The sequence below is a fragment of the Mytilus californianus genome, unplaced genomic scaffold (assembly GCF_021869535.1).
Source record: "Mytilus californianus isolate M0D057914Y unplaced genomic scaffold, xbMytCali1.0.p SCAF_12, whole genome shotgun sequence".
Classification (NCBI taxonomy): Eukaryota; Metazoa; Mollusca; class Bivalvia; order Mytilida; family Mytilidae; genus Mytilus; species Mytilus californianus.
Window position 1 is genome coordinate 15,200,194 of NW_026262604.1, and position 10,949 is coordinate 15,211,142.

A 10,949-nucleotide genomic window follows, 5' to 3' on the forward strand; every position below is an offset into this window, starting at 1 on the left:
ATGCTGCACTTCATTTTTCGTGTGTACAGATGGCTGAAAAATATATTATCTGATTCATATAAATCTGATAGCACTGCCAATTTTGTTTGTCTCAAATATAGCGGATTGATTTGATTGTTTTTTGCTTAACGTCCAGTGGCAAATATTTCATGCATATTAAGACCATTTTGTCAGAATATCTAAGTGTAAAGATATTACACAGTCATGTGACTATTGTGACACTTGCTTTTTGGGGATATTATCTGAGTGAAGAAAGAACTAATTTTCCCGAAATGTACACACGCACTTGCTTCAAAGGTGTTTTTCTGGGATGTCATGCGAAAAATAAAATAATAAACTCACACACAATGTTAGGAAATTTGCGCAAACGTCCTTACACGCTCTACGTAAGTTTCACTAATTTTCGGGAGACAGATAAAAACAAGCGCAAACTAAAAGAAGAGGAAAATGACAACAACAACAAAAAATAATTATAATTTTTATGTCAACAATAGTCAGACTCTGTTTGAAATGATTTTTTGACTCTAAAAAGAACCGCTTTTAATATGAGATTTTCTTTGTTCTGTTATATTCTGTCTGGGTGTAATCACTTTAACTGCTTCTTCAGCAGTGTTAACATTTGATTCTTCCTTTTACACTGCAGTGTACACCGATTTCTCAGATCCTCTCTCTGTTTTTTCATCAGACGATTGATTAAATTGACGTCCTCTCTGCATAGTCAACTAAGTGGATTGATTCTTTACAATTCCGTTAAATCTGGTACCCTACTGACATCAACTTCGACTTACGACTTTCCCTACTCACGGAATGGTTATGCTAGTGGGATTGTGACTATGACTGAAAACAGACTTTAGCCGTTTTAATCGTTTACGAGGAAATTATGCTGTTTCCTCGTCTGTTGCCGATACCACACTGTGATATAAAAATTTAATGTACATCTACTCAGATTGACGGCATTGCACAATGCTGTTACATGTACTCGCCTATTTTACGTAGGCCTGCGCTGGAGAAAGTCTAAGATTTTTACTAATATACTTCATTATAATGTTGTCATAATTAAAACTCTACAATTTGCATGTGGAAAGTGGTGCATAATTGAACTGACAATCTAATAAAGAAAAAATAGCGAATGTCATGCTGTTCAGTTGTGTGTTGTTGGGTTGTTATTTTATTGATGTATACTTTGCATCTTCTTTTATTCATATTTTATGTTTTGTTTGTCAAAAAGTTGTTACCTATTTACTAAACTTTGAAATATTATCTCATTTTATAGCTGCTGTTTATCATTTAAAAAAAATCTATTTCACGGCTCCCCCACCTTTTTTCTAAAAAAAAATCAAAAACACAAAACAATGCAAAAAGCAAAAGTAAAAGTAAAAAATTGTTCTCCATGCATAATACAAAACAAAAGAAGCTACTTCTATCAGAGCTTAGCATATGATGTATAGGGCTTGAAACCCTTATATAGTTCACAATTTGCAAAATTTCCTCAGAGAAGGTATTGGCAAACATTTGGATCGTTTATATACGTATTATATACGTTTGTAGGGTTTTTGGCATTTTTCGTATTTTTTGAAGTTGTGAGGTGCGCAGATTAAAAATTAAAAAGTCCCAAAAAATTTAAACAACGATTAAATCATCAAATGAGTCTTTATCATGGGTTTTTCCTGATAACAAACACAAATTTTGCAAAACTTTGAAAAAAGCCGTGTTATTATACCTTTTTAAAGAAATAATTTTTACATTAAAGTTTGTGTTGCAACATTTGAGACATAAAAAACCCACTTTTCTTTAATCCCGTTTCATTTTCTTTGAGTGTCCTACGTCTGGCACGTGGTCGTATGTCATATGGTAATATTTCCCCCCTTTTTTTAGGGAATTGAGTGTTAACACCAGATCTTTGATTGTTTCTGTTGTATTCATTTATGGTACTTGGAATCGAGACAATTAAGAGCGAGACATATTGACAATGTTTGGTTACCTGTCTATTTGTCGTAGACTGTATGTATGCATAACGATGTTGTTTTTTTTTTGTTATGTCTGTCGTTGGGCTGCTGTTTCAATGACGTATAACCGACCTTTAAATCTCCTTCTATTTCACACTTAATTTTCCGTGCCGTTTGCTGGCTGAAAAAAAACATATGTAAATCTTACTACTAATGTATATGGCAATGGTACGGTTTTGCTCATTATTGAAGGTCGGATACTGACTAATTGTTGCTTGCATTCATGTCGTTTTGGTCTCTGGTGGATATTTGTCTCCTCTGCATATATACTTAAATATAAATAAGAAGATGTGGTATGAGTGCCAATGAGACAACTATCCATCCAAGTCACAATGTGTAAAAAGTAAACAATTAGAGGTCAAAGTACGGCCTTCAACACGGAGCCTTGGCTCACACCAAACAGCAAGCTATAAAGGGCCACAAAAAGACTAGTGTAAATAAATTCAAACAGGAAAACCAACGGTCTAATCTATATAAAAAACGAGAAACGAGAAACACTTATGAACCACACCAACAAACGACAACCACTGAACAACAGGCTCCTGACTTAAAACAGGTGCATAACAATGCAGCGGGTTTAAACGTTTTAACAGGCTCCAACCTCACCCTAACCTGAAACAGTGGTATAACATTACAACATAAAACATGCTTATGAGCGATGAAATGTCCTTTCGAATAGCACAAATGTCTGAGTGTATCTGCAGCAAACAATGAATATATTAAAAAAAGGCTACACCCCTGGAACAATATTCAAAAAGCTACACCCCTGGAACAATATGCAAAAGAGCCACACCCCTGGAACAATATTCAAAAGGGCCACATCCCTGACACAATATTGCGGAACAATATTCAAAAGGGCCACACCCCTGGAACAATATTCAAAAGGGCCACACCTCTGGAACAATATTCAAAAGGGCTACACCCCTGAAACAATATTCAAAAGGGACACACCCCTGGAACAATATTCAAAAGGGCCACACCCCTGGAACAACAATTATTCAAAAGCCAGCATTATCTATCGTTACAAAAAAATGTACAGCAAAATGAAGACAAACAAATAAGCTTTAACAAGATGGGTTAAACATGTTTGTTAGTGCTCCACCCTCACTTTGTTTCCCTTATCTAGAACAGTGGTGTAACAGCACTGCATAAGAACAAAATGTTCAAAGAATCAAAATAACAGCAAACCGGTTTTTATTACATTTTGTGTGTCATTGTTAAGCAATTAAAGGCTATATCTCCCGAGCGACAAAAGAAAATTTGACCTTAATCTTGTCATCAGTAACAACTTATTAAAATTTGAAAAGTATTGGTTGAACGGTTCAAAAGAAACTGCATTGAAACCTCGGGATCCGACCACATGGCCATCAAGACGTCCATCTGCCGTACTACAATGTACCTCAAATCAATAACTGGTGTTCCGTCGGAGAAAATCTGACAAAAGTCAGTTTGAAAAGGCGCGGCTCGAATCATCAGATTGGCTTGAAATACGAAACATGTAGTATTAGTACTAGTTTTGTTATAATGGAATACAAATATGATTTTTCTTTGTCTTCGATCAGCAGCAAAAAGAGTCGATATTTTAGCTTTGATGGTTTACTCGATAAGACAAATCAAAGTGTATTTCATCATACAAATTTACTTCAATTGTGTACAGGATAATTTGAATATGTAGGTTATTCCATAATTCATACAACACCAGCATGCCACTTTAAAGTTTATTCTTACATTTCTGAATTGATATACATGTATGAGGGTCTGGATGGGGGTCCTTAATTTTTGTATTCTTTAAATATGCTCATTCTATAACAATCCTGAAGTTTATTTTACTATTATTTTATTCTGTAATTAAATGTGTTCTTTATTTCGTACATCGTTTATTCCTGTAATCAGTATTTTATAACATGATTCTTTTATTTTCCACAACTATTCTTTTTTCTTTTGCATCCCATTACTCTATATTCTCTATTTTTTTGGGGTGCTCATTTACTTTGTTTTTTTTAAGAATCAACAATTATCCTTTTCCTTCAAACAACGTCGTAGTTTGTTGTCCTACAATTTCATTTAAATTAAATTGAAGTGATTTCAAATTAAGATAACGGTAGCTATCATTTGTGAGTTAATAGACGTTAAATGTCCGTTTCACAGTGAGATGTCCATCTTGTTCCGTAATCTTTAATTGCATCTAAATTATTTTAAATTGAAGGACAGAGAACGTTTTATAATGTAATTAGCCAAATTTACCTGGACAATTGACCACGAGCAAAACTACTCAAAAGTGATGTGTATTGTTTACATAGTTCAAACGTCTTGTTCGATCACGACTACAAGGTAAGAGCCATTATGCTTAGATTTTTGTACAATTGAAAATTCTCGATACTCTCTTTTTCAAAAAAGTATTGTGATATTTTTTGAAGAAAATTTTGCTCTTTGTAATAAATAGTCTTGAATTTTAAAGTGGTGTTTTTTTGGAGGGGTGGGGTGGGGAGAGAGAGAGCGAGCGGGGATAGTTCGTTCTATAATTTTAGAAATACTGGTGGAAACGGAAAGCAGCAGATTTAATACACATTGTTTGTTATGATATTTGCATGTATATTTATCTATCGGTTTTATAAGTGGTGGATTCAAGATTTTCATAAAGGAGCAGTAGGGCCTGCCGAAAAAATGTGGTCTTACGCTCTGACTGTTATTTGTTTTTGTTTGCATGCTGTCTCGTAGTCATATACCTACCTTAGCTTTCATTCTTATACACCACGCACAGAAACACTGGTACATATAACTCTATTTAACAGTTTTGATTCGAACGCCGCTGATGAGTCTTATGTAGAAATATAGACAAAACACATTTTCCGTAGCAAATTTTAATTCTAGTATTGAGGTTTTGTTTTCATTGGTTTTATTGCCAAATGGGGTAAAGTCCATGAAAGACCATATTTCTATAACCCAGTCAACACAACTATCACTACAAACCAGTAAAAGTCTGAAATGGCCTATATCTGTACTCGACTGTACTGATTTTTACTCGACCAGTCTGAATTGGTCTGAATTTTACTTAATATTACTCGACCCAGTCTTAACCATACTCGACTGTACTGATTTGTACTTGACCCTTATCTTTGCTATTGAAAATAGTCTAAACTATTACTCGACCAGTCTGAGATAGTCTTAACCCAGTCTGGACCAGTACTCGACCAGCTCTCGACCTATTTTTTCAGTCTGAACCATACTCGACCAAAGGTCTTAACAATACTCGACCAGTCTGAACCATACTTGACCAAATAACCTCTTCTTTATAATTTTGATTGTTAAAATAACTTTCTCCTTAACTTACATGACAACAGCCACAATTAAATAAAGATATATATAAAAACATTTTTTACATTCTTTAATAATACATGATTCTCTTAGATTTGGCAAATCGAGATAGTTAAATTATCTAATTTTAAAGTCTGAGTCTTGTTAAATAAAAGACTTTTTTTTACCTGAAAACCACACCTATACTGAGGGTAATAAAACCTTATTAAAAATAATGTGCTTTTTGTTTGGCATGTGTTTTTTTTTTAAACAAAACTTGATTTTCCTAAATTCCTAAATAAAAACGAATGTAGGACAGAAAGTCACAGGACAAAAAGTCACAATTCAGTTTTGAGGTTATTTTTCTTTGAACAATAGAACACTTATTTTTAAAAAAACATTTTTGTATTTTTCTTGAAACAATATCAATAATGATCAAATAATTGTTAAGAAAACAAAATGTTACAATGTCTTGGTACTTAAATGGCTTCATGGTGCCAAGAAATATATCCTTTGCATGATTAAAATTTTATAAATCTTTATTTATCAAATTAAGTCTTATGAACAATTTCCTAAACTGTAAAATGAATATGTGTCATAAAAAGTAAACATTTCAAGATCTTTCTCATAAATATTCAATCAATTGTATACAAATTATTTGTGACTTTTTGTCCTATCAAATTTGTGACTTTCTGTCCTGTGACTTTTTGTCCTGTGACTTTCTGTACTTAGGTTTCATGGTTATATACAATAGTTATATAACTATCTTTTTAATGAGGTAACAACAGCCAACAAAATCACTGACATTGTTTAACCTTATATCAGAAATATATCTATTCCTATTCATAATTTGGGATATATATATATTTTAAAAGGGATAAAAAATTCAAGAAATGAATAAAAATTTTCTTCTGATTAAGGGTAAACTATAAAGTAATACATCCTGCTTGACGCACACTGATTAAAAAGATCACACCTGGTCAGAGAGTAATAAATTTTAAATAACATCCATTGAAAATTACAACATCCTGTAAAACTTAAATAACAAGGCCTTTGAATTCACTAGATAAGTAATACACGAGTTTAAGAAAAATATGGTTTTCTTTTTACCTGTAAAACACCTGTACTGAGGTAATTAAACCATTAAACCTTATTAAACTGCTTCTTGTATGCCATGTCTTTAATTTTGACAAAACGTATTTAAATTTAATTAAAATAAATTCTACTGCAACTTTGGAATACATTTCCTTTTTTAAAAGGTTATCAAGGATAAAAAGATGAAAGTTTTATTATTATTATTATATTAAATTTTTGATTTTACAAAACAAAGGTGTCAATTCTAACATTTATTAAGTTGCTTTATATACTATTTTATATATATTTTGATAAAAAAAAAATTGAATAACATTTAAGATATTTGAATAATGGTTGAAAGTTATAGTATTTTTGATGCATAAATCAATGTGAACATGATATCATGTATATGAAAATTCATTTAACGAACTTAATTTATTACATGATATTTTTTTAATCCAACCAGAAATTTGATCACCTTGTTTTATTTTAATTTTAAATGTGATATACATTTTATATATATATATATATGAATAACAGTTCCTAAATTAATGAAAAAATAACATAGATAGATACAAAAAATAGGTCTAGGTTGGTTAAGACTTGGTCGAGTATGGTTCAGACTAGGTCGAGTATGGTTCAGACTAGGTCGAGCATGGTTCAGACTTGGTCGAGAATGGTTAAGACTATGTCGAGTATGGTTCAGACTCGTATCAAATGGTTAAGTACTGGTCGAGTAAAGGTCGAGTACAAGTTCAGACTGTTTAGTATGGTTCAGACTACAGTCGAGTAATATCAAGTAAATTTCAGACCAATTCAGACTGGTCGAGTAAAAATCAGTTCAGTCGAGTACAAATATAGGCCATTTCAGACTTTTACTGGTTTGTAGTGTATGACTTACATAAAACGAAATATCTAGATATCAATCGACATAATAAAAATATTGTATCTGGACAAGGCACACGATAAAATATCAAAGGTCGATCTTACACCAAACTGAAGTTTTATTTATTGATTGTCTTTTCTGTTCCGAAAAACTTCAAGGAAGAAAGAGTTGCAGGATTGTGATATAATAATCCATCTTATTGACAAGCTATTATTCATTCAAATTAAGTGTTTACACTAATCTAAATATCTTTTTTTCTGAAATTGTTTTATTAAAATTAAATGCTGGAACCGGGGAAACAATTTTTCCTTTCTCGTCGTCATACAATAAAAAAAAATCAGACTTTATCTCCAGCTTTACTCCAGAACGTCAATTTTGATCGATCTTAGTCTCATTTTAAAATGAAAAAAATCTCTTATTTATTCAAAACTATATCAAAATTTTCAAATACATGTTTGTACATCTTTAATAATCAAACCAAAAAAAATGTAAGTATCCGCGTATTACTTTCTATAACCAGCTGAAAAGGGGATTTTTTTTCGCATGCATTTCTTTTAATAAAATTGCTAATTTCTCTATTGACAGAATGTTTGGGAACATTGTGTTTATAGTATGCGTTCTTGGAATCTCATCGTCTTTCCATCTGCATAACAACAAAAGGCAGAATGGTAAGTTGTCCATTTGTTACAGTAAAGTTACACTCCTGTTTAAAATGCTTATAAAATTCATTATATTGTTGTAGATCATCTAGATCATTGTTTAACGCAAAGGTTAGATGCATGGTTTAGCCAAATACTGAAACAAAAGATAATTTTATTGTCAAAACCCGTTCTCCTATAATAGAGGGAGAGAAAATAACAAGAAGACAATCAAACAAGAGGCTGTCAGATTGACAGCAAACCGATTTTCCTGCATGAAAATGATATTTGCAAATCTGGACCCCCAAACAGGATCAATTAAAAAAGAAATAAATGAATTTTTGTAGGGTTCAGAAATAAAAAGGCCAAAACCAATCTAAGTGTCACTTTTCGCTACTTAAAGGTCTCCAACTCAACAACGATAAAATCGTGAAAATCGAACTTGACCTTCATTTAGTCACAGGAAATAACATATCTAAATTTGAAAAGACTTCGTCAAAGCGTTTTCAAGTCATTGCATGGACAACGCTCTAAGTATCACTTATCGCTACTTAAAGGTCTACAACTCAACAACGATAAAAGCTAAATCGTAAAAATCGAACTTGACGTTCATTTAGTCACAGGAAACAACATATCTAAATTTGAAATGATTTCGTCAAAGCGTTTTCAAGTCATTGCATGGACAACGCTCTAAGTATCACTTATCGCTACTTAAAGGTCTACAACTCAACAACGATAAAAGCTAAAATTGTAAGATTCAAACTTCATTTAGTCACAGGAAACAACATATTCTCATTTGAATAGATTTCGTCAATTTGAAAGCGTTTTCAAGTAATTGCACGGACACTGTTTAGCAGCCGCCCGCCGTACATCACCTACTTAATAACCGATATTTTCATTTAAAAATCTGGTTAAAAACCGAAGAAACAGACAAAGCCATGGTAAAAAGAAACCACGAAAAGACAAACATCAGTCTACAAAACAATACACAGAAAACCAAAGTGTGGACAACACGAACCTAATCAAAATTACGGGGTTGAACTCAGGTGCCAATGAAGGGTCAATGAAACAAATAATACGGCAATACAAAGTTGTTTTACCTTCGGTGAACAATCTCGGCAAGCTACGCGTTATTATGTAAACCAAATTGTAACAGGTAAACCTACTTTTTCGTCGTACAAGGTTTAAGGATGTAGTCAGGTGAAATCAAAACAATCTGTCTTCTATGGGGCAAAATATGTTACCCTGTATGGTAGGAAAAACACCAGGATTCTTAACATTTGACAAAAATTCCTAAACCTTACATAAAATTGAGAATGGAAATGGGGAATGTGTCAAAGAGACAACAACCCGACCACAGAACAGACAACAGCAGAAGGCCACCAACAGGTCTTCAATGCAGCGAGAAATTCCCGCACCCGGAGGCGTCCTTCAGCTGGCCCCTAAACAAATATATATACTAGTTGAGTGATAATGAACGCCATACTAAACTCCAAATTGTACACAAGAAACTAAAATTAAAAATAATACAAGACTAACAAAGGCTAGAGGCTCCTGACTTGGGACAGGCGCAAAAATGCGGCGGGGTTAAACATGTTTATGAGATCTCAACCCTCCCCCTATACCTCTAGCCAATGTAGAAAAGTAAACGCATAACAATACGCACATTAAAATTCAGTTCAAGAGAAGTCCGAGTCTGATGTCAGAAGATGTAACCAAAGAAAATAAACAAAATGACAATAATACATAAATAACAACAGACTACTAGCAGTTAACTGACATGCCAGCTCCAGACTTCAATTAAACTGATTGAAAGATTATGTCTTCATCATATGAATATCAGGCACAATCCTTCCCGTTAGGGGTTTAGTATCATACCATCATAACATATATGAGAAGAACATAACCCGTGTCATGCCAACAACTGGTTTTTAAATAAATGTGTTTAGTGCCGATGCAAAGACCCTATAAGTGAATCAATATGACTACATACTTAAGTACCATACAGGTATCTTTGTTCTAATGCAAACTGAACAACATAATATGTTGGTTATTAGATGTACAATGTACTTCAATGAAACAACTAACACACAAAAAAATGGCACAAAACATATACTCAAAAACAAATAAAAATACACAAATACATACATAGCCAATATGACAACAGGAGGCGACATAATATAGAAAACGTACAATACAGGTTAACTGTTATCGACACAAAATAAAGTGTAAAAATCGGATATTGCAATGTTTGGTCTGCCAAAGGTTTTGACTTTGACACAGGCGCATCAACGTAAAACGGAGTTTCTAAGCTTTTTAGGTTACACAAGTATTTCTAATTCTGTATCACATGAACTTTAAAAAAATACTGATAAAAATTACTTTTACAGTGAAATGTTACCTCCCCTAGCGCAGTTTGTGTTTTTATCTTTTTAATATATTTTTTTACAGAATGCGCTGATGTCAACATAACAACAGGCGATACAAATGAATTATATACACTTATATCAGACTACGGTGTTACCATTGACAACCCGGACGATTTTAGAATAGAGTTCCAAATCAAAGCAAGCCAAGACGTTCAAGTGGTATTAATGTCAACAAATAATATCGACGATCCCCTTTATCAGATAATTTTAGGGGGACCTGGAAATACGATCACTATTATGCGAACGGGAAAAAAGGGGAAAATAAAAGATTCTTACAAAGATCCCCTTTTGAGTCAAAATGAATTTAAAACTTTTATTGTCACATGGAAGAATAGCATTGTAAAGGTCAAAGATGGAAACGAACAAATATTGATTGCGTGGAAAGATAAACGTAATCCATTACGCATTGTAAATGTTGGAATAGCTACTTCAGGAACAGTAACCGGAGAATGGGTGATACCGTGCAAAGGTAGGACTTCAGGAATGTGTACCGTAAATCGGGTTACTTTTTGTCGGGTTATAATTCTATTTTTTGCTCTAATGAAAACCAAGAACCGAAAAGGAACAGAAAACGCCATTGCCTAAGGAAAAGGGAATGCACGCCCAGTCACAAATATAAGAT